The sequence below is a fragment of the Sinohyriopsis cumingii genome, unplaced genomic scaffold, assembly GCF_028554795.1.
Source record: "Sinohyriopsis cumingii isolate HCF-2022 unplaced genomic scaffold, ASM2855479v2 utg002482l, whole genome shotgun sequence".
In the NCBI taxonomy this organism is placed as follows: domain Eukaryota; kingdom Metazoa; phylum Mollusca; class Bivalvia; order Unionida; family Unionidae; genus Sinohyriopsis; species Sinohyriopsis cumingii.
Genome location: NW_028316226.1, coordinates 21,531 through 46,326, shown reverse-complemented (window position 1 = coordinate 46,326; position 24,796 = coordinate 21,531). Strand labels below are relative to the sequence as shown.

Genomic DNA, 24,796 nt, shown 5'->3' with positions numbered 1-24,796 from the left:
TCTCTCTCTCTCTCTTTCTCTCCCTCTCTCTCGTTCGAAATCACACAAGAGTTCAAAGTTTATGCCTGCACAATGTCATATGTAGGAAAGTCATCATTGGAGATGTAAATGTTTAGATGATCAACCTGTCATGGGTTTCATTACATTTCAGAGGACAACAAATAGAACTATAATCAGCCTGCAATTTCAAAACTCTACAACGTCATTAAGAATAAATGTACGACATACTGTTATATCTACAATTACACCGTTTGAAAGATAAACTATATCCTCATGCGCAAACATGCACGCACGCAAACATACATATATGTGTAAACAACATACAATCATTTTTTTTTAAAAAGGCAAACTGTTATCTATACTGTATTTCTACTGTGTGATTGAAGTTTCTCCTTAATTGCGGGTAGGAGATTGGGCCTATCTGAATAATGTCTTTTTAATCAATAACATATTGAAGGCCTATTGTGTATATGGTTGTAGATTATAAAGTAAGATTATTAATTTTGTATGAAAACATCTTTATTTGGATTTGAGATCAGATCATTAGTTTTTCCTCAGGAAATCCTGGTGTACCAGATATTTGGCATGTTCTTTACTAAACCTTTAGTATTATACATGATCTTGCTGCCAGCGTTGAATATTATAGTAAACGAAACAAATATATTTGCAGTAGATGCATTAGGCAAAGTTGATTGCAGGTTTTATCTAAGCAATACACCAAACTTTAGGATAGGAAAACTGTACCAATAGTGCGAATTGCGTCCATTAATGTCTTGCTTACAAACTAATTCAGGACGGATTTTATTTGATTCACAACCTCCTTAGAAATGAACACCATTTCTCTACTTGCATGTGTCTTGTAGAAAGATCTAAGAGCCATATATATATATATATATATATATATATATATATATATATATATATATATATATATATATATATATATATATATATATATAGATATATAGATATATATATATAAATATATATATAAATATATATATATATATATATATATATATATATATATATATATATATATATATATATATATATATATATATATATATATATATATATATATAGACGCTGGGGGCCTTCATTTGATTCCAAGTCTATGAAAGGATACTTTTACATTCAGAATGTGTGCATGGTCCTAAATTGTACTAGCGTTTTTTGCTGTAACCTAATTGTCGCTCACTTATGTTTTGTATGCCAACGCCACAACTTAAAGTCTTCCATCAGTATTCATAGAACTGTATGCCTGAGAATGTGCAGAAATGCATTTCTGCCTATCGAAACAAAAGCACACCTGATGTTTCTATCCAGAACTCAAACCTCAGTAAATCATAAAATAGGGAGTTGCAAAATTAATGCTAAAACAATTCTCTGGCAATCAAGAAGTCTAGTAAAAGTAATGCCACCAATGTCTTTCATCAGTACATTTTGGAATTAGAGCTACAATGAAATGATTTTGCAATATTATCAGCCTATTACAAACCCAGTTTGAAGTGAGACAGAAATGGGACTCGGATTGAATCTTGAAAAGGTAAATAAAAGTCAAACGGAAACTTGCAGAAAACATGGAAGTCAGACGATATTTTTCAATAGTAAATGGAAATCAGACGAAGTCTTGGAAAAGTATGTTTAGGTAGATTTCTGAACACAAGGGAATTCGACTGCTGTATTCCGAATTCAATACCAAGGTATTGTTATATTTATCCGAAAAGTCTCAAACCGGTCTAGAACTGGACTATGCCAAGCGAAGTTCGGACAAGTGGCACATTGTTTCAGATTGTTCAAGACAAACTGAGCGTGTTGCCGAGCGGATTTATTTTAATCGAAACACTATGACGCAGAAACACTATCCATCTTTTAAAGATACAAATGATTTCCTGGAAAAAACTGACCAAACTTACAGCCTCTTAAAACTGTATACTTGGAGAAAGAAAAGTGTGCAACGGCCATAAATTACCATTTTTGTACGTTAGGTGTATTGAGGATAGTTTCCTCGTTTGGACCCATGTGGAGGAAAAATAGTTTCCTGACTGGATATAACAACCATCATTCATCAATTAAAATTAAAACGAAAAAGAAAGGGAATAAGGAGTAGATTTCCTAAATTTGACATTATACAACAGAATAAACTTGCAAACGGGAATAATCGGGCCATTAGGATATATTTAAAGGAGATTCATCAATTGTTACGTTAAATACCTTTCCTGTAAGGCATGGGTTCAGGAGCATTGTTAATTCCAAACACATATTTCCCACACGATTTTGCAACATCAACAAGATTTAATGACGCTTGTTCGATGTATTTCGAGAAATAAGTTGAAAAATCAAGCAAGTGGTTAAACAGAGACCTGAAGTTTTAAGAAGAATAAATATTCTCAACAAAACAAAACTAACAATTTCGTTTTTTGTTAGTTACATTCGACTTTCTTAGTTTTTCTCCTTTATATTCCATACAACTTTACAAAAGAAAAAACAACAATTACGATCTATGTTGGTTTCAGTCCACGTTCTTTTTTCCTTTTACATTCCTTAAAAGCTTGCAAAACAAATGTAACAAGTACGTTCTTTGTTGGTTAAAGTCGATCTTTTTTTCTTTCTTACATTCTTTACAAGCTTACAAATTAAAACTAACAATTATGTTCTTTTTTGGTTTCAATCGACGTTCCGCATCTGCAAGATGACTTATTGTTGTTACAGCTCTGTGAAGATAACAATTCCAAAATGTTGCACCGTATAACTGTAAATATAACTTTATCAAGCATATTTATTCTTAATAGGGTTGTCAACTTTTGAAAGCTGAGGCTGATTGAAGTCCTGAAGATTGATCTCTGAAAGGTAAAGAAATGCAAGACAGGTTGATCATCTAGCCATCTACAACTACAAATATAACTTCCCAACATATGTCACATACACAACGAGAAAACACCGATATTATTTTCACCGAAAGCATAACTTAGGAAGAAAATTATAATATATTCAATTGAATTCGAATCGCAATTATGCGACTATTTATTTCAATTGAAACCTTTAAAGGGAGAGAAATCACTGGCCGCACATGGTGTCTGAAGCCATACACTGCATTATACTCCTCAGCAAGAGCAGAAGACCTCTTCCAGGACATGGTGATTATCACAATTTTTGCACGATCAGTTGCGTTCAAAACATTTAAAAGAACGGAAACCCTCTTCAAGCACATGGTACTTATTGGAAATGTAACACGTGCAGTTACATACGAAGCCAGTGAATGAACAGGAGCCGTGGTGATGCATAGTTATAGCAGAAACAGCTGCATTTGAAAATCCGAGAAACAGAATAAACTCTCTAGCCGAAGATGTTACCTACTTATGATATTGATCAAGTGGTAGTCGGTATTTATCACCTTCAGACACACACAATAAGAGAACGGGAGTAAAATGAAATTTGTTGATTTTGAAATAAGGACAGACCAAGTTTCATGAACATGTCTTACAATTTTAGAGCGAACTAACTGAAGACATTTTATTCTTAATTCTTACTGATTATATGGACAGACATACATTCGCAGAGTAAATGTGAATTTTTTTGAACATCAAAGTTTTCCTAATTTGACTTACTTGTTCATCTTTGAACTGCAACGATAAAACACTTAATTGACCATATGCCTTTTGTATGGTTTCGCTTTCTAACGAACCGAACACTTGATTGAAAATTCAGGGGTGAATATGCTTTGGCGCATCATCTTAAACTAGTATCATATACTTACTTTAAAACATAATCTGGACACTAGAATAGTTTTAAAGGAGGTTCATCAATTGTTACGTAAAATACTTTTCCAATAAGTCGTACGTTCAGGAGCATTGTCAAATTCCCAATACATATCTCCCACACGATTTGTAACAATCAACAACATTTAATGATGTTTGCTTGTTGCTTTTCGTGAAATAGGTTAGAAAATCAAGAAAGTGGGTAAACTGAGACTTGATGTTTTAAGAAGAATAAAGATTCTCAACAAGAAAAATCACAACCTACCAATTACGTTCTTTGCTGATCCCCGGTCGAGTCATACCAAAGACTTACAAAATGCTACTAACAGCTGCCTCGCTTCACGCTCAGCATTAAGAGGTTAGTGTTAGGACTGGTCCGCCTGGTGTCAGGATAATATGACTGGGTGGGACATCATGCTACATGTCTGCGGCATGATGCCCCAGTGCTAGACATAACTATAATCTGTCGCACTGCGGACATCGTAGCGATATGACTGATAAATTATTAAAGCTACGTTAAAAATCCAAATCACACACACACACACACACACGCACACGCACACATGTTCTTTGCTGGTTTTAATCGACGTTCTTATTTTTTCTTCTTTGCATTCCTTACAACCTTACACAACAAAAGATAACAATTACGTTATTTGTTAGTTTCAATCGATGTTCAGCATATGAATCAAAGTTTGCAAGAGAATATTTGTGTGAATATTTGTGTGATTTGCAACAACAATTTCCTGATGCGTTTCAAAGTTACACTTTGAATAGAGCTTACAAAGGAAATGAAAATATAAGGAGCATTTTGGGCGAGATCCAGTCTTCCGAGTATCGACAAGTCTGGTTTTTAAAAGTGTAAATCGAATGGTAGTAAGTGGTGAATGTTTCTAATTAATTCAGACCTAGCAATTAACGTTAAAACAAGTGAAAATTGTAAAGTTAAAAATATAGTTCATATGATGCGAAAACTGTTTTATGTTATGTATTGTTTAAACTGTATAAAGAGAATGCAGAGGAAACCAAAAGGCATTTAATTTATTTACTTTTAATGAACATTCTTCGGGACCTTTATGGTACATAGATTCATTCGCATCTATCTGTCTGTCTCTATGTATAACTGTATGTCTGTTTCAATCTCAATCCACTGTAAACCTGTCTGCCTGTTTGTCTGCCTATATGTCTATTGTATTGCCTGTTCAAGTATTTTGATTCTCTTGATGGGTATCTTCCTTCGTTGGAATGATGAAATAAATATCTATATATCAATCTATCGATTGACCGATAGCTTTATCTGTCTATATATCTTGATGGGCATGCTCCTTTTTGAGAATGAGTACATTTCATACACAACTAGTAAAGTTTCAAAATCTTAGTCTTTCGTCATCATTAAACTATTCAATTTGCTTCAGAACAAGAAGACAAAATAACTTCAAATTACTTTTGTTTTTACATTCATCGCCAGGCTTTCTTCTCCAGTTACTTGTCGATATTATGTCCAAATAATGAAGATAATGACCCAAATATAAGTCCTTATTCCAAGGCCAAAAAAAACTGTCGCAAATGACCAAAGGAAAAACTGATCTTAATGAATTTTAATCATTATTGCATAAGAAAAGAAGGAACTTAGTGTCACTATAAAGTGTTTTTTTTCTCTTAGTTTTCTTTGACGATGGTGTTTTCTGACATATGTAATTGTGGTTAAGATTAGTCTTTCTTGTATACATAAACTGGTTCCCTAAATTCAAGAATGAAACTATGCAATCAAAACTGGCAGAAGTTAAATAATTATTAGCATACATTTTGATAAGGATGTCTAAAACAAACTTTTTCTGTATGGGTGTGGAGGTTAACTTTGTTCAGAGGAAGATAAGAGTGCAATGAAAAACTATGCTAATCCACTGGTCCATACAGTAGTTATATTTGTTCAAGAATTTCCGTACATCCTCTGAAGCTGAAGTCGTAAATGGGGTTCTGGGAAGTTAACTTCCAATTAATTGTACTTGACTAACTATATGAAAACCTATTTCAAGTTTTGGAGAAATGACAATTCACCAGCGTTTCCGAAATCAATCCGTCAAAAGTATTGCATTTACACGAATAATTGAAAATGAAATATTTCACTCATGGCTGTCCCGAGAGATTGCTTCAACCATTTACCAGGATACTACAAAATGAGTATTAACTTTCATTTCCAAAATGGTGGGCTCGTCCGGGATTTGAACCCGGGACCTCTCGCACCCAAAGCGAGAATCATACCCCTAGACCAACGAGCCTCACATGGGAAATAATCGTGCCATTATCCGCCTTTATATTTGTCCTGCATACGAGCCGTACCTTATCTACAGCTTGATATCAGTGCGCTGCTGTTACTCAGATCCTTGCACATGAAAAGATTATATCATAGATGAAACGTACATATTTCATTTCCTTGTGTACATTTCATGCACAAATAGTATTGTTTCGAAATATCAGTCTTTTGATATCATTTACTATTCAGTTTGCTTCAAAGCTAATCTCCCAAATCTATGAGACATACACATATAAGTCCTTCTTCCAAGGAGAAAAAACTGTCGCAAATGACCCATGATCAAACTAAATTTAATGAATTTTAATAATCTTTGCATCATTTAAGACCAGATGATAGGAAGGAACTTAATGTTCCTATAAAGTGTTTTCTTTTTCTCTCTTAGTTTTCTCTGAAGATTGTGTTTTGTAATATATGTAATTTATGGATGACATTATTCATTGTTGTATACACAGACTGGTTCTCTAAATTCAAGACCGAAACTATGCAATCAAGCTGATTGTTGTTGTGGGTAATAAATGAAAAGTAATTAGTTGACTTTGTTTAGACTAACATGCTTTAAGATAAAGTCGATTTCCGATGACGAAGACATATTTAGAATTAAAATGATATTTTATTTGCATGCTTCTAAATGAAATCCAACTCATCTGAATTTTACTGTTGATAATAATCAAGAGTTTCAGATCTACATAATATTAATTGCTGCCGATAGACCATTGGACAATTCGTTGATCAAACAGCATTCTCCATTCGCCGGCGTCCCCGTTTGACACTTGGATTATGCATAAAGATGAATGAATGCTGATGTATGTCGATGGAAGCCAAATTTGCCATTCTAGTCGACGGTCATACCATTAATTTGACAGTTGATTTTCACAACAACAAAAAAGATAATTCCAGTAGGTGGATTAGGCAAGGTTCGTTTTAGGTTCTCTCTAAGCAGCACATTCATCTTTCGTTAAAGATATGATAGGAAATCTGTACAAATATTATGAATTCGTCCATCAATATTTTGCTTAAAAACCAATTCCGGATAGACTTTGTTCTATTTACAACCTCCTTGAAAACGAATACCGTTTTCTACTAAAATGCATCTTGTGGATAGATGTGAGATGAAATTCAAGCAGACAAGACCTTTGAAGAGACTAGCAAGTGAGAAATCATGTGGCTGTCTCCAATTTAGAAAGTGCTTCAATCCAAGTAATCTACGCCGTTTCAGAATCAAATAAAGAGATGTGTTGTGTCGGTTTATTCTAACAGCATGCATTGTAACCCCATAGGCAGTCAATCAATAAATCAACGCCTACTGAATTAGATGACACAGACATATAAATGACATTAGGCAGTTAAGGTAAAGACACGGTGGGGAGATAGGCCCTTACGAAGCAAGGGAATAATGTGCATCGGTGGTTCAGTGGTAGAATGCTCGCCTGCCACGCGGGCGGCCCGGGTTCGATTCCCGGCCGATGCAAATTTTTTTTATATAATTTTAGAATGTTTGCATAATCCAATATTTGTAATAACTCTTTTTGCCCTAGTCTAATTTTCGCTCACTTTTGTGTTTTATGCCAACTCCACAACTGAAATCGGAACAGTCCTTGAATCAGAAGCTTGGATGTCTCACACTGAGTGTCCCTCGCTTCCCGGAAAAAAACATGGATGTTGGTGCAAAACAGCTTTCCATTACAATGGGACAGATCCTTATCTTGTCTATAAGGAGTTTCTAATTGGAACTGTAGGAAGAGCGTAATAACCTTCATTTTTCAGTTAGAGGTTAATCTTTAAATCCGGATGACGATGCCTATCGCCCTTAATTATTTTAACACAAGAACATTTCAGTGTACTGAACGTGTTATTATCATTTACTTTATGACACTAGAATACTCTTTTAGAGATGTCTTCAATTTATTTCAACATTTATGTCTGTCTGTAAACCTCGTTTCACGTTTGACCTTCTCCAGCCAACTTTGACTCGAATTTCATTGAACTGATTTCAAATCCAGACTGAAAGGAATGATACTAAGTTCCCATTCACAATGTTTTTGTGTTATTTACAGATTACTGTATCAAACGATCATTGACCTCTCTCTCTCCCTCTCTCTCTCGCTCCCTCTCTCTCTCTCTCTCCCTCTCTCTCCCTCGCACTCTCTCTCTCTCTCTCTCTCTCTCTCTCTCTCTCTCTCTCTCTCTCTCTCTCTCTCTCTTTCTCTCCCTCTCTCTCGTTCGAAATCACACAAGAGTTCAAAGTTTATGCCTGCACAATGTCATATGTAGGAAAGTCATCATTGGAGATGTAAATGTTTAGATGATCAACCTGTCATGGGTTTCATTACATTTCAGAGGACAACAAATAGAACTATAATCAGCCTGCAATTTCAAAACTCTACAACGTCATTAAGAATAAATGTACGACATACTGTTATATCTACAATTACACCGTTTGAAAGATAAACTATATCCTCATGCGCAAACATGCACGCACGCAAACATACATATATGTGTAAACAACATACAATCATTTTTTTTTAAAAAGGCAAACTGTTATCTATACTGTATTTCTACTGTGTGATTGAAGTTTCTCCTTAATTGCGGGTAGGAGATTGGGCCTATCTGAATAATGTCTTTTTAATCAATAACATATTGAAGGCCTATTGTGTATATGGTTGTAGATTATAAAGTAAGATTATTAATTTTGTATGAAAACATCTTTATTTGGATTTGAGATCAGATCATTAGTTTTTCCTCAGGAAATCCTGGTGTACCAGATATTTGGCATGTTCTTTACTAAACCTTTAGTATTATACATGATCTTGCTGCCAGCGTTGAATATTATAGTAAACGAAACAAATATATTTGCAGTAGATGCATTAGGCAAAGTTGATTGCAGGTTTTATCTAAGCAATACACCAAACTTTAGGATAGGAAAACTGTACCAATAGTGCGAATTGCGTCCATTAATGTCTTGCTTACAAACTAATTCAGGACGGATTTTATTTGATTCACAACCTCCTTAGAAATGAACACCATTTCTCTACTTGCATGTGTCTTGTAGAAAGATCTAAGAGCCATATATATATATATATATATATATATATATATATATATATATATATATATATATATATATATATATATATATATATATATATATATATATACAGACGCTGGCGGCCTTCATTTAATTCCAAGTCGATGAAAGGATACTTTTACATTCAGAATGTGTGCATGGTCCTAAATTGTACTATCGTTTTTCGCTGTAAGCTAATTGTCGCTCACTTATGTTTTGTATGCCAACGCCACAACTTAAAGTCTTCCATCAGGAGATGGGGTTTCTCATACAGAATGTCCCTCGTTTGATGGATGCCCCGTGAATCCAAAAATCAAAAGCAATTATTTTGTCATTGAGGATGTATTAAACTGCATGCCATAGCATTCATAGAACTGTATGCCTGAGAATGTGCAGAAATGCATTTCTGCCTATCGAAACAAAAGCACACCTGATGTTTCTATCCAGAACTCAAACCTCAGTAAATCATAAAATAGGGAGTTGCAAAATTAATGCTAAAACAATTCTCTGGCAATCAAGAAGTCTAGTAAAAGTAATGCCACCAATGTCTTTCATCAGTACATTTTGGAATTAGAGCTACAATGAAATGATTTTGCAATATTATCAGCCTATTACAAACCCAGTTTGAAGTGAGACAGAAATGGGACTCGGATTGAATCTTGAAAAGGTAAATAAAAGTCAGACGGAAACTTGCAGAAAACATGGAAGTCAGACGATATTTTTCAATAGTAAATGGAAATCAGACGAAGTCTTGGAAAAGTATGTTTAGGTAGATTTCTGAACACAAGGGAATTCGACTGCTGTATTCCGAATTCAATACCAAGGTATTGTTATATTTATCTGAAAAGTCACAAACCGGTCTAGAACTGGACTATGCCAAGCGAAGTTCGGACAAGTGGCACATTGTTTCAGATTGTTCAAGACAGACTGAGCGTGTTGCCGAGCGGATTTATTTTGATCGAAACACTTTGGCGCAGAAACACTATCCATATTTTAAAGATACAAATGATTTCCTGGAAAAAACTGACCAAACTTACAGCCTCTTAAAACTGTATACTTGGAGAAATAAAGGTGTGCAACGGCCATAAATTACCATTTTTTACGTTAGGTGTATTGAGGATAGTTTCCTCGTTTGGACCCATGTGGAGGAAAAATAGTTTCCTGACTGGATATAACAACCAACATTCATCAATTAAAATTAAAACGAAAAAGAAAGGGAATAAGGAGTAGATTTCCTAAATTTGACATTATACAACAGAATAAACTTGCAAACGGGAATAATCGGGACATTAGGATATATTTAAAGGAGATTCATCAATTGTTACGTTAAATACCTTTCCTGTAAGGCATGGGTTCAGGAGCATTGTTAATTCCAAACACATATTTCCCACACGATTTTGCAACATCAACAAGATTTAATGACGCTTGTTCGATGTATTTCGAGAAATAAGTTGAAAAATCAAGCAAGTGGTTAAACAGAGACCTGAAGTTTTAAGAAGAATAAATATTCTCAACAAAACAAAACTAACAATTTCGTTTTTTGTTAGTTACATTTGACGTTCTTAGTTTTTCTCCTTTATATTCCATACAACTTTACAAAACAAAAAATAACAATTACGATCTATGTTGGTTTCAGTCCACGTTCTTTTTTTCTTTTACATTCCTTAAAAGCTTGCAAAACAAATGTAACAAGTACGTTCTTTGTTGGTTAAAGTCGATCTTTTTTTCTTTCTTACATTCTTTACAAGCTTACAAATTAAAACTAACAATTATGTTCTTTTTTGGTTTCAATCGACGTTCCGCATCTGCAAGATGACTTATTGTTGTTACAGCTCTGTGAAGATAACAATTCCAAAATGTTGCACCGTATAACTGTAAATATAACTTTATCAAGCATATTTATTCTTAATAGGGTTGTCAACTTTTGAAAGCTGAGGCTGATTGAAGTCCTGAAGATTGATCTCTGAAAGGTAAAGAAATGCAAGACAGGTTGATCATCTAGCCATCTACAACTACAAATATAACTTCCCAACATATGTCACATACACAACGAGAAAACACCGATATTATTTTCACCGAAAGCATAACTTAGGAAGAAAATTATAATATATTCAATTGAATTCGAATCGCAATTATGCGACTATTTATTTCAATTGAAACCTTTAAAGGGAGAGAAATCACTGGCCGCACATGGTGTCTGAAGCCATACACTGCATTATACTCCTCAGCAAGAGCAGAAGACCTCTTCCAGGACATGGTGATTATCACAATTTTTGCACGATCAGTTGCGTTCAAAACATTTAAAAGAACGGAAACCCTCTTCAAGCACATGGTACTTATTGGAAATGTAACACGTGCAGTTACATACGAAGCCAGTGAATGAACAGGAGCAGTGGTGATGCATAGTTATAGCAGAAACAGTTGCATTTGAAAATCCGAGAAACAGAATAAACTCTCTAGCCGAAGATGTTACCTACTTATGATATTGATCAAGTGGTAGTCGGTATTTATCACCTTCAGACACACACAATAAGAGAACGGGAGTAAAATGAAATTTGTTGATTTTGAAATAAGGACAGACCAAGTTTCATGAACATGTCTTACAATTTTAGAGCGAACTAACTGAAGACATTTTATTCTTAATTCTTACTGATTATATGGACAGACATACATTCGCAGAGTAAATGTGAATTTTTTTGAACATCAAAGTTTTCCTAATTTGACTTACTTGTTCATCTTTGAACTGCAACGATAAAACACTTAATTGACCATATGCCTTTTGTATGGTTTCGCTTTCTAACGAACCGAACACTTGATTGAAAATTCAGGGGTGAATATGCTTTGGCGCATCATCTTAAACTAGTATCATATACTTACTTTAAAACATAATCTGGACACTAGAATAGTTTTAAAGGAGGTTCATCAATTGTTACGTAAAATACTTTTCCAATAAGTCGTACGTTCAGGAGCATTGTCAAATTCCCAATACATATCTCCCACACGATTTGTAACAATCAACAACATTTAATGATGTTTGCTTGTTGCTTTTCGTGAAATAGGTTAGAAAATCAAGAAAGTGGGTAAACTGAGACTTGATGTTTTAAGAAGAATAAAGATTCTCAACAAGAAAAATCACAACCTACCAATTACGTTCTTTGCTGATCCCCGGTCGAGTCATACCAAAGACTTACAAAATGCTACTAACAGCTGCCTCGCTTCACGCTCAGCATTAAGAGGTTAGTGTTAGGACTGGTCCGCCTGGTGTCAGGATAATATGACTGGGTGGGACATCATGCTACATGTCTGCGGCATGATGCCCCAGTGCTAGACATAACTATAATCTGTCGCACTGCGGACATCGTAGCGATATGACTGATAAATTATTAAAGCTACGTTAAAAATCCAAATCACACACACACACACACACACGCACACGCACACATGTTCTTTGCTGGTTTTAATCGACGTTCTTATTTTTTCTTCTTTGCATTCCTTACAACCTTACACAACAAAAGATAACAATTACGTTATTTGTTAGTTTCAATCGATGTTCAGCATATGAATCAAAGTTTGCAAGAGAATATTTGTGTGAATATTTGTGTGATTTGCAACAACAATTTCCTGATGCGTTTCAAAGTTACACTTTGAATAGAGCTTACAAAGGAAATGAAAATATAAGGAGCATTTTGGGCGAGATCCAGTCTTCCGAGTATCGACAAGCCTGGTTTTTAAAAGTGTAAATCGAATGGTAGTAAGTGGTGAATGTTTCTCATTAATTCAGACCTAGCAATTAACGTTAAAACAAGTGAAAATTGTAAAGTTGAAAATATAATTCATATGATGCGAAAACTGTTTTATGTTATGTATTGTTTAAACTGTATAAAGAGAATGCAGAGGAAACCAAAAGGCATTTAATTTATTTACTTTTAATGAACATTCTTCGGGACCTTTATGGTACATAGATTCATTCGCATCTATCTGTCTGTCTCTATGTATAACTGTATGTCTGTTTCAATCTCAATCCACTGTAAACCTGTCTGCCTGTTTGTCTGCCTATATGTCTATTGTATTGCCTGTTCAAGTATTTTGATTCTCTTGATGGGTATCTTCCTTCGTTGGAATGATGAAATATATATCTATATATCAATCTATCGATTGACCGATAGCTTTATCTGTCTATATATCTTGATGGGCATGCTCCTTTTTGAGAATGAGTACATTTCATACACAACTAGTAAAGTTTCAAAATCTTACTCTTTCGTCATCATTAAACTATTCAATTTGCTTCAGAACAAGAAGACAGAATAACTTCAAATTACTTTTGTTTTTACATTCATCGCCAGGCTTTCTTCTCCAGTTACTTCTCGATATTATGTCCAAATAATGAAGATAATGACCCAAATATAAGTCCTTATTCCAAGGCCAAAAAAAAACTGTCGCAAATGACCAAAGGAAAAACTGATTTTAATGAATTTTAATCATTATTGCATAAGAAAAGAAGGAACTTAGTGTCACTATAAAGTGTTTTTTTTTCTCTTAGTTTTCTTTGACGATGGTGTTTTCTGACATATGTAATTGTGGTTAAGATTAGTCTTTCTTGTATACATAAACTGGTTCCCTAAATTCAAGAATGAAACTATGCAATCAAAACTGGCAGAAGTTAAATAATTATTAGCATACATTTTGATAAGGATGTCTAAAACAAACTTTTTCTGTATGGGTGTGGAGGTTAACTTTGTTCAGAGGAAGATAAGAGTGCAATGAAAAACTATGCTAATCCACTGGTCCATACAGTAGTTATATTTGTTCAAGAATTTCCGTACATCCTCTGAAGCTGAAGTCGTAAATGGGGTTCTGGGAAGTTAACTTCCAATTAATTGTACTTGACTAACTATATGAAAACCTATTTCAAGTTTTGGAGAAATGACAATTCACCAGCGTTTCCGAAATCAATCCGTCAAAAGTATTGCATTTACACGAATAATTGAAAATGAAATATTTCACTCATGGCTGTCCCGAGAGATTGCTTCAACCATTTACCAGGATACTACAAAATGAGTATTAACTTTCATTTCCAAAATGGTGGGCTCGTCCGGGATTTGAACCCGGGACCTCTCGCACCCAAAGCGAGAATCATACCCCTAGACCAACGAGCCTCACATGGGAAATAATCGTGCCATTATCCGCCTTTATATTTGTCCTGCATACGAGCCGTACCTTATCTACAGCTTGATATCAGTGCGCTGCTGTTACTCAGATCCTTGCACATGAAAAGATTATATCATAGATGAAACGTACATATTTCATTTCCTTGTGTACATTTCATGCACAAATAGTATTGTTTCGAAATATCAGTCTTTTGATATCATTTACTATTCAGTTTGCTTCAAAGCTAATCTCCCAAATCTATGAGACATACACATATAAGTCCTTCTTCCAAGGAGAAAAAACTGTCGCAAATGACCCATGATCAAACTAAATTTAATGAATTTTAATAATCTTTGCATCATTTAAGACCAGATGATAGGAAGGAACTTAATGTTCCTATAAAGTGTTTTCTTTTTCTCTCTTAGTTTTCTCTGAAGATTGTGTTTTGTAATATATGTAATTTATGGATGACATTATTCATTGTTGTATACACAGACTGGTTCTCTAAATTCAAGACCGAAACTATGCAATCAAGCTGATTGTTGTTGTGGGTAATAAATGAAAAGTAATTAGTTGACTTTGTTTAGACTAACATGCTTTAAGATAAAGTCGATTTCCGATGACGAAGACATATTTAGAATTAAAATGATATTTTATTTGCATGCTTCTAAATGAAATCCAACTCATCTGAATTTTACTGTTGATAATAATCAAGAGTTTCAGATCTACATGATATTAATTGCTGCCGATAGACCCTTGGACAATTCGTTGATCAAACAGCATTCTCCATTCGCCGGCGTCCCCGTTTGACACTTGGATTATGCATAAAGATGAATGCATGCTGATGTATGTCGATGGAAGCCAAATTTGCCATTCTAGTCGACGGTCATACCATTAATTTGACAGTTGATTTTCACAACAACAAAAAAGATAATTCCAGTAGGTGGATTAGGCAAGGTTCGTTTTAGGTTCTCTCTAAGCAGCACATTCATCTTTCGTTAAAGATATGATAGGAAATCTGTACAAATATTATGAATTCGTCCATCAATATTTTGCTTAAAAACCAATTCCGGATAGACTTTGTTCTATTTACAACCTCCTTGAAAACGAATACCGTTTTCTACTAAAATGCATCTTGTGGATAGATGTGAGATGAAATTCAAGCAGACAAGACCTTTGAAGAGACTAGCAAGTGAGAAATCATGTGGCTGTCTCCAATTTAGAAAGTGCTTCAATCCAAGTAATCTACGCCGTTTCAGAATCAAATAAAGAGATGTGTTGTGTCGGTTTATTCTAACAGCATGCATTGTAACCCCATAGGCAGTCAATCAATAAATCAACGCCTACTGAATTAGATGACACAGACATGTAAATGACATTAGGCAGTTAAGGTAAAGACACGGTGGGGAGATAGGCCCTTACGAAGCAAGGGAATAATGTGCATCGGTGGTTCAGTGGTAGAATGCTCGCCTGCCACGCGGGCGGCCCGGGTTCGATTCCCGGCCGATGCAAATTTTTTTTATATAATTTTAGAATGTTTGCATAATTCAATATTTGTAATAACTCTTTTTGCCCTAGTCTAATTTTCGCTCACTTTTGTGTTTTATGCCAACTCCACAACTGAAATCGGAACAGTCCTTGAATCAGAAGCTTGGATGTCTCACACTGAGTGTCCCTCGCTTCCCGGAAAAAAACATGGATGTTGGTGCAAAACAGCTTTCCATTACAATGGGACAGATCCTTATCTTGTCTATAAGGAGTTTCTAATTGGAACTGTAGGAAGAGCGTAATAACCTTCATTTTTCAGTTAGAGGTTAATCTTTAAATCCGGATGACGATGCCTATCGCCCTTAATTATTTTAACACAAGAACATTTCAGTGTACTGAACGTGTTATTATCATTTACTTTATGACACTAGAATACTCTTTTAGAGATGTCTTCAATTTATTTCAACATTTATGTCTGTCTGTAAACCTCGTTTCACGTTTGACCTTCTCCAGCCAACTTTGACTCGAATTTCATTGAACTGATTTCAAATCCAGACTGAAAGGAATGATACTAAGTTCCCATTCACAATGTTTTTGTGTTATTTACAGATTACTGTATCAAACGATCATTGACCTCTCTCTCTCCCTCTCTCTCTCTCGCTCCCTCTCTCTCTCTTTCTCCCTCTCTCTCCCTCGCACTCTCTCTCTCTCTCTCTCTCTCTCTCTCTCTCTCTCTCTCTCTGTCTCTCTCTCTCTCTCTCTCTCTCGTTCGAAATCACACAAGAGTTCAAAGTTTATGCCTGCACAATGTCATATGTAGGAAAGTCATCAACCTGTCATGGGTTTCATTACATTTCAGAGGACAACAAATAGAACTATAATCAGCCTGCAATTTCAAAACTCTACAACGTCATTAAGAATAAATGTACGACATACTGTTATATCTACAATTACACCGTTTGAAAGATAAACTATATCCTCATGCGCAAACATGCACGCACGCAAACATACATATATGTGTAAACAACATACAATCATTTTTTTTTTAAAAGGCAAACTGTTATCTATACTGTATTTCTACTGTGTGATTGAAGTTTCTCCTTAATTGCGGGTAGGAGATTGGGCCTATCTGAATAATGTCTTTTTTATCAATAACATATTGAAGGCTTATTGTGTATATGGTTGTAGATTATAAAGTAAGATTATTAATTTTGTATGAAAACATCTTTATTTGGATTTGAGATCAGATCATTAGTTTTTCCTCAGGAAATCCTGGTGTACCAGATATTTGGCATGTTCTTTACTAAACCTTTAGTATTATACATGATCTTGCTGCCAGCGTTGAATATTATAGTAAACGAAACAAATATATTTGCAGTAGATGCATTAGGCAAAGTTGATTGCAGGTTTTATCTAAGCAATACACCAAACTTTAGGATAGGAAAACTGTACCAATAGTGCGAATTGCGTCCATTAATGTCTTGCTTACAAACTAATTCAGGACGGATTTTATTTGATTCACAACCTCCTTAGAAATGAACACCATTTCTCTACTTGCATGTGTCTTGTATAAAGATCTAAGAGCCATATATATATATATATATACAGACGCTGGCGGCCTTCATTTGATTCCAAGTCGATGAAAGGATACTTTTACATTCAGAATGTGTGCATGGTCCTAAATTGTACTAGCGTTTTTCGCTGTAACCTAATTGTCGCTCACTTATGTTTTGTATGCCAACGCCACAACTTAAAGTCTTCCATCAGGAGATGGGGTTTCTCACACAGAATGTCCCTCGTTTGATAGATGCCCCGTGAATCCAAAAATCAAAAGCAATTATTTTGTCATTGAGGATGTATTAAACTGCATGCCATAGCATTCATAGAACTGTATGCCTGAGAATGTGCAGAAATGCATTTCTGCCTATCGAAACAAAAGCACACCTGATGTTTCTATCCAGAACTCAAACCTCAGTAAATCATAAAATAGGGAGTTGCAAAATTAATGCTAAAACAATTCTCTGGCAATCAAGAAGTCTAGTAAAAGTAATGCCACCAATGTCTTTCATCAGTACATTTTGGAATTAGAGCTACAATGAAATGATTTTGCAATATTATCAGCCTATTACAAACCCAGTTTGAAGTGAGACAGAAATGTGACTCGGATTGAATCTTGAAAAGGTAAATAAAAGTCAGACGGAAACTTGCAGAAAACATGGAAGTCAGACGATATTTTTGAATAGTAAATGGAAATCAGACGAAGTCTTGGAAAAATATGTTTAGGTAGATTTCTGAACACAAGGAATTCGACTGCTGTATTCCGAATTCAATACCAAGGTATTGTTATATTTATCTGAAAAGTCACAAACCGGTCTAGAACTGGACTATGCCAAGCGAAGTTCGGACAAGTGGCACATTGTTTCAGATTGTTCAAGACAGACTGAGCGTGTTGCCGAGCGGATTTATTTTAATCGAAACACTTTGGCGCAGAAACACTATCCATATTTTAAAGATACAAATGATTTCCTGGAAAAAACTGACCAAACTTACAGCCTCTTAAAACTGTATACTTGGAGAAAGAAAAGTGTGCAACGGCCATAAATTACCATTTTTGTACGTTAGGTGTATTGAGGATAGTTTCCTCGTTTGGACCCATGTGGAGGAAAAATAGTTTCCTGACTGGATATAACAACCAACATTCATCAATTAAAATTAAAACGAAAAAGAAATGGAATAAGGAGTAGATTTCCTAAATTTGACATTATACAACAGAATAAACTTGCAAACGGGAATAATCGGGACATTAAGATATATTTAAAGGAGATTCATCAATTGTTACGTTAAATACCTTTCCTGTAAGGCATGGGTTCAGGAGCATTGTTAATTCCAAACACATATTTCCCACACGATTTTGCAACATCAACAAGATTTAATGACGCTTGTTCGATGTATTTCGAGAAATAAGTTGAAAAATCAAGCAAGTGGTTAAACAGAGACCTGAAGTTTTAAGAAGAATAAATATTCTCAACAAAACAAAACTAACAATTTCGTTTTTTGTTAGTTACATTTGACGTTCTTAGTTTTTCTCCTTTATATTCCATACAACTTTACAAAACAAAAAATAACAATTACGATCTATGTTGGTTTCAGTCCACGTTCTTTTTTTCTTTTACATTCCTTAAAAGCTTGCAAAACAAATGTAACAAGTACGTTCTTTGTTGGTTAAAGTCGATCTTTTTTTCTTTCTCACATTCTTTACAAGCTTACAAATTAAAACTAACAATTATGTTCTTTTTTGGTTTCAATCGACGTTCCGCATCTGCAATATGACTTATTGTTGTTACAGCTCTGTGAAGATAACAATTCCAAAATGTTGCACCGTATAACTGTAAATATAACTTTATCAAGCATATTTATTCTTAATAGGGTTGTCAACTTTTGAAAGCTGAGGCTGATTGAAGTCCTGAAGATTGATCTCTGAAAGGTAAAGAAATGCAAGACAGGTTGATCATCTAGCCATCTACAACTACAAATATAACTTCCCAACATATGTCACATACACAACGAGAAAACACCGATATTATTTTCACCGAAAGCATAACTTAGGAAGAAAATTATAATATATTCAATTGAATTCGAATCGCAATTATGCGACTATTTATTTCAATTGAAACCTTTAAAGGGAGAGAAATCACTGGCCGCACATGGTGTCTGAAGCCATACACTGCATTATACTCCTCAGCAAGAGCAGAAGACCTCTTCCAGGACATGGTGATTATCACAATTTTTGCACGATCAGTTGCGTTCAAAACATTTAAAAGAACGGAAACCCTCTTCAAGCACATGGTACTTATTGGAAATGTAACACGTGCAGTTACATACGAAGCCAGTGAATGAACAGGAGCCGTGGTGATGCATAGTTATAGCAGAAACAGTTGCATTTGAAAATCCGAGAAACAGAATAAACTCTCTAGCCGAAGATGTTACCTACTTATGATATTGATCAAGTGGTAGTCGGTATTTATCACCTTCAGACACACACAATAAGAGAACGGGAGTAAAATGAAATTTGTTGATTTTGAAATAAGGACAGACCAAGTTTCATGAACATGTCTTACAATTTTAGAGCGAACTAACTGAAGACATTTTATTCTTAATTTTTACTGATTATATGGACAGAGATACATTCGCAGAGTAAATGTGAATTTTTTTGAACATCAAAGTTTTCCTAATTTGACTTACTTGTTCATCTTTGAACTGCAACGATAAAACACTTAATTGACCATATGCCTTTTGTATGGTTTCGCTTTCTAATGAACCGAACACTTGATTGAAAATTCAGGCGTGAATATGCTTTGGCGCATCATCTTAAACTAGTATCATATACTTACTTTAAAACATAATCTGGACACTAGAATAGTTTTAAAGGAGGTTCATCAATTGTTACGTAAAATACTTTTCCAATAAGTCGTACGTTCAGGAGCATTGTCAAATTCCCAATACATATCTCCCACACAATTTGTAACAATCAACAACATTTAATGATGTTTGCTTGTTGCTTTTCGTGAAATAGGTTAGAAAATCAAGAAAGTGGGTAAACTGAGACTTGATGTTTTAAGAAGAATAAAGATTCTCAACAAGAAAAATGACAACCTACCAATTACGTTCTTTGCTGATCCCCGGTCGAGTCATACCAAAGACTTACAAAATGCTACTAACAGCTGCCTCGCTTCACGCTCAGCATTAAGAGGTTAGTGTTAGGACTGGTCCGCCTGGTGTCAGGATAATATGACTGGGTGGGACATCATGCTACATGTCTGCGGCATGATGCCCCAGTGCTAGACATAACTATAATTTGTCGCACTGCGGACATCGTAGCGATATGACTGATAAATTATTAAAGCTACGTTAAAAATCCAAATCACACACACACACACACACACACACGCACACGCACACATGTTCTTTGCTGGTTTTAATCGACGTTCTTATTTTTTCTTCTTTGCATTCCTTACAACCTTACACAACAAAAGATAACAATTACGTTATTTGTTAGTTTCAATCGATGTTCAGCATATGAATCAAAGTTTGCAAGAGAATATTTGTGTGAATATTTGTGTGATTTGCAACAACAATTTCCTGATGCGTTTCAAAGTTACACTTTGAATAGAGCTTACAAAGGAAATGAAAATATAAGGAGCATTTTGGGCGAGATCCAGTCTTCCGAGTATCGACAAGCCTGGTTTTTAAAAGTGTAAATCGAATGGTAGTAAGTGGTGAATGTTTCTAATTAATTCAGACCTAGCAATTAACGTTAAAACAAGTGAAAATTGTAAAGTTAAAAATATAGTTCATATGATGCGAAAACTGTTTTATGTTATGTATTGTTTAAACTGTATAAAGAGAATGCAGAGGAAACCAAAAGGCATTTAATTTATTTACTTTTAATGAACATTCTTCGGGACCTTTATGGTACATAGATTCATTCGCATCTATCTGTCTGTCTCTATGTATAACTGTATGTCTGTTTCAATCTCAATCCACTGTAAACCTGTCTGCCTGTTTGTCTGCCTATATGTCTATTGTATTGCCTGTTCAAGTATTTTGATTCTCTTGATGGGTATCTTCCTTCGTTGGAATGATGAAATAAATATCTATATATCAATCTATCGATTGACCGATAGCTTTATCTGTCTATATATCTTGATGGGCATGCTCCTTTTTGAGAATGAGTACATTTCATACACAACTAGTAAAGTTTCAAAATCTTACTCTTTCGTCATCATTAAACTATTCAATTTGCTTCAGAACAAGAAGACAGAATAACTTCAAATTACTTTTGTTTTTACATTCATCGCCAGGCTTTCTTCTCCAGTTACTTGTCGATATTATGTCCAAATAATGAAGATAATGACCCAAATATAAGTCCTTATTCCAAGGCCAAAAAAAACTGTCGCAAATGACCAAAGGAAAAACTGATTTTAATGAATTTTAATCATTATTGCATAAGAAAAGAAGGAACTTAGTGTCACTATAAAGTGTTTTTTTTTCTCTTAGTTTTCTTTGACGATGGTGTTTTCTGACATATGTAATTGTGGTTAAGATTAGTCTTTCTTGTATACATAAACTGGTTCCCTAAATTCAAGAATGAAACTATGCAATCAAAACTGGCAGAAGTTAAATAATTATTAGCATACATTTTGATAAGGATGTCTAAAACAAACTTTTTCTGTATGGGTGTGGAGGTTAACTTTGTTCAGAGGAAGATAAGAGTGCAATGAAAAACTATGCTAATCCACTGGTCCATACAGTAGTTATATTTGTTCAAGAATTTCCGTACATCCTCTGAAGCTGAAGTCGTAAATGGGGTTCTGGGAAGTTAACTTCCAATTAATTGTACTTGACTAACTATATGAAAACCTATTTCAAGTTTTGGAGAAATGACAATTCACCAGCGTTTCCGAAATCAATCCGTCAAAAGTATTGCATTTACACGAATAATTGAAAATGAAATATTTCACTCATGGCTGTCCCGAGAGATTGCTTCAACCATTTACCAGGATACTACAAAATGAGTATTAACTTTCATTTCCAAAATGGTGGGCTCGTCCGGGATTTGAACCCGGGACCTCTCGCACCCAAAGCGAGAATCATACCCCTAGACCAACGAGCCTCACATGGGAAATAATCGTGCCATTATCCGCCTTTATATTTGTCCTGCATACGAGCCGTACCTTATCTACAGCTTGATATCAGTGCGCTGCTGTTACTCAGATCCTTGCACATGAAAAGATTATATCATAGATGAAACGTACATATTTCATTTCCTTGTGTACATTTCATGCACAAATAGTATTGTTTCGAAATATCAGTCTTTTGATATCATTTACTATTCAGTTTGCTTCAAAGCTAATCTCCCAAATCTATGAGACATACACATATAAGTCCTTCTTCCAAGGAGAAAAAACTGTCGCAAATGACCCATGATCAAACTAAATTTAATGAATTTTAATAATCTTTGCATCATTTAAGACCAGATGATAGGAAGGAACTTAATGTTCCTATAAAGTGTTTTCTTTTTCTCTCTTAGTTTTCTCTGAAGATTGTGTTTTGTAATATATGTAATTTATGGATGACATTATTCATTGTTGTATACACAGACTGGTTCTCTAAATTCAAGACCGAAACTATGCAATCAAGCTGATTGTTGTTGTGGGTAATAAATGAAAAGTAATTAGTTGACTTTGTTTAGACTAACATGCTTTAAGATAAAGTCGATTTCCGATGACGAAGACATATTTAGAATTAAAATGATATTTTATTTGCATGCTTCTAAATGAAATCCAACTCATCTGAATTTTACTGTTGATAATAATCAAGAGTTTCAGATCTACATGATATTAATTGCTGCCGATAGACCCTTGGACAATTCGTTGATCAAACAGCATTCTCCATTCGCCGGCGTCCCCGTTTGACACTTGGATTATGCATAAAGATGAATGCATGCTGATGTATGTCGATGGAAGCCAAATTTGCCATTCTAGTCGACGGTCATACCATTAATTTGACAGTTGATTTTCACAACAACAAAAAAGATAATTCCAGTAGGTGGATTAGGCAAGGTTCGTTTTAGGTTCTCTCTAAGCAGCACATTCATCTTTCGTTAAAGATATGATAGGAAATCTGTACAAATATTATGAATTCGTCCATCAATATTTTGCTTAAAAACCAATTCCGGATAGACTTTGTTCTATTTACAACCTCCTTGAAAACGAATACCGTTTTCTACTAAAATGCATCTTGTGGATAGATGTGAGATGAAATTCAAGCAGACAAGACCTTTGAAGAGACTAGCAAGTGAGAAATCATGTGGCTGTCTCCAATTTAGAAAGTGCTTCAATCCAAGTAATCTACGCCGTTTCAGAATCAAATAAAGAGATGTGTTGTGTCGGTTTATTCTAACAGCATGCATTGTAACCCCATAGGCAGTCAATCAATAAATCAACGCCTACTGAATTAGATGACACAGACATGTAAATGACATTAGGCAGTTAAGGTAAAGACACGGTGGGGAGATAGGCCCTTACGAAGCAAGGGAATAATGTGCATCGGTGGTTCAGTGGTAGAATGCTCGCCTGCCACGCGGGCGGCCCGGGTTCGATTCCCGGCCGATGCAAATTTTTTTTATATAATTTTAGAATGTTTGCATAATCCAATATTTGTAATAACTCTTTTTGCCCTAGTCTAATTTTCGCTCACTTTTGTGTTTTATGCCAACTCCACAACTGAAATCGGAACAGTCCTTGAATCAGAAGCTTGGATGTCTCACACTGAGTGTCCCTCGCTTCCCGGAAAAAAACATGGATGTTGGTGCAAAACAGCTTTCCATTACAATGGGACAGATCCTTATCTTGTCTATAAGGAGTTTCTAATTGGAACTGTAGGAAGAGCGTAATAACCTTCATTTTTCAGTTAGAGGTTAATCTTTAAATCCGGATGACGATGCCTATCGCCCTTAATTATTTTAACACAAGAACATTTCAGTGTACTGAACGTGTTATTATCATTTACTTTATGACACTAGAATACTCTTTTAGAGATGTCTTCAATTTATTTCAACATTTATGTCTGTCTGTAAACCTCGTTTCACGTTTGACCTTCTCCAGCCAACTTTGACTCGAATTTCATTGAACTGATTTCAAATCCAGACTGAAAGGAATGATACTAAGTTCCCATTCACAATGTTTTTGTGTTATTTACAGATTACTGTATCAAACGATCATTGACCTCTCTCTCTCCCTCTCTCTCTCTCGCTCCCTCTCTCTCTCTTTCTCCCTCTCTCTCCCTCGCACTCTCTCTCTCTCTCTCTCTCTCTCTCTCTGTCTCTCTCTCTCTCTCTCTCTCTCTCGTTCGAAATCACACAAGAGTTCAAAGTTTATGCCTGCACAATGTCATATGTAGGAAAGTCATCAACCTGTCATGGGTTTCATTACATTTCAGAGCACAACAAATAGAACTATAATC

The 24,796-nt window shown here is 35.0% G+C and overlaps 6 non-coding genes across 6 annotated transcripts; 3 read left to right on the top strand and 3 right to left on the bottom strand.

Moving 5' to 3' along the window:
- Positions 1-5,965: 5,965 nt before the first annotated feature.
- Positions 5,966-6,037, bottom strand: Trnap-ugg (transfer RNA proline (anticodon UGG)). The gene has a single exon. It is a non-coding gene; the product is annotated as a tRNA-Pro (tRNA).
- A 1,432-nt stretch (positions 6,038-7,469) lies between these two features.
- On the top strand, positions 7,470-7,540 carry Trnag-gcc (transfer RNA glycine (anticodon GCC)). Its single transcript has one exon. It is a non-coding gene; the product is annotated as a tRNA-Gly (tRNA).
- Positions 7,541-14,220: 6,680 nt separating this feature from the next.
- Trnap-ugg (transfer RNA proline (anticodon UGG)) lies at positions 14,221-14,292 on the bottom strand. The gene has a single exon. It is a non-coding gene; the product is annotated as a tRNA-Pro (tRNA).
- Positions 14,293-15,724: 1,432 nt separating this feature from the next.
- Trnag-gcc (transfer RNA glycine (anticodon GCC)) lies at positions 15,725-15,795 on the top strand. The gene has a single exon. It is a non-coding gene; the product is annotated as a tRNA-Gly (tRNA).
- A 6,578-nt stretch (positions 15,796-22,373) lies between these two features.
- Positions 22,374-22,445, bottom strand: Trnap-ugg (transfer RNA proline (anticodon UGG)). The gene has a single exon. It is a non-coding gene; the product is annotated as a tRNA-Pro (tRNA).
- A 1,432-nt stretch (positions 22,446-23,877) lies between these two features.
- Trnag-gcc (transfer RNA glycine (anticodon GCC)) lies at positions 23,878-23,948 on the top strand. The gene has a single exon. It is a non-coding gene; the product is annotated as a tRNA-Gly (tRNA).
- The last annotated feature ends 848 nt before the right edge of the window (positions 23,949-24,796 follow it).